Source organism: Lipotes vexillifer, unplaced genomic scaffold, assembly GCF_000442215.2.
Source record: "Lipotes vexillifer unplaced genomic scaffold, Lipotes_vexillifer_v1.1 scaffold313, whole genome shotgun sequence".
Taxonomy (NCBI): domain Eukaryota; kingdom Metazoa; phylum Chordata; class Mammalia; order Artiodactyla; family Lipotidae; genus Lipotes; species Lipotes vexillifer.
Genome location: NW_006781950.1, coordinates 240,913 through 241,679, shown reverse-complemented (window position 1 = coordinate 241,679; position 767 = coordinate 240,913).

Below are 767 nucleotides of genomic sequence, written 5' to 3'. Positions count from 1 at the left end.
TGCTGAACATACTCATACTCTCACGTGTCTGCTCACTAGCATCAAAAAGCCATCCTCATTCTTCGGGAGGCCCTCCACCAGCACTCCTAAACCCAGTTATGGCATCTGCTTGATGTGGATGCGGTCCTGGACTGAAAGGTGAACTCCAGCCATCACATCTCCCTTTGCCAGAGTCCGGGGAGGCGGGGGGTGCGGTTCCATGCTCAAAGGCCCTCTAACTCGGGGCAGGGTGTGTGAAAGCCAGAGGCAGAAATCAGAGGGCCCAGCACCATCCAGACAGCTTGTGCAGCAGGAAGTTTTCCCCAGGTTGTTAGGCAGTCTGGCTGTTTGAGAAGATCGTTGGGTAAACACATTTTCTCCGCGCCCTTGTTGCCCAGGGAGTTAGATTTTAGCTTTCCCGACATTGTCCATCTTTATGATCAGCTGCTGCATCCTTTCATGCATGTCTCTGATTCCTTGCTTTTTAGTTTGACAGCCAAAGCTTACCTCTGTAACTGTTGTGTTTGTTGTGTTTTCTCTCCCAACCTCCCTTTTGTCCTCCTTTTAGGCCAGAATGGAGTCTGTGAATCGAGCCTACACTTCTCTCATGCCCCCTTTGTCCCCGCAGCCTAAGCCGCTCACCCCCTGCTCTGCCTCGCAGCCCTCGCCGCCCCTGCCGCCGCCGCCCCCGCCCCCGCCGCCGCCGCCGCCGCCCTCCCGATCCCGATCGCGAATCCCGATCCCGATCCCGATCCCGATCCCGATCCCGATCCCGATCCCGATGCGGC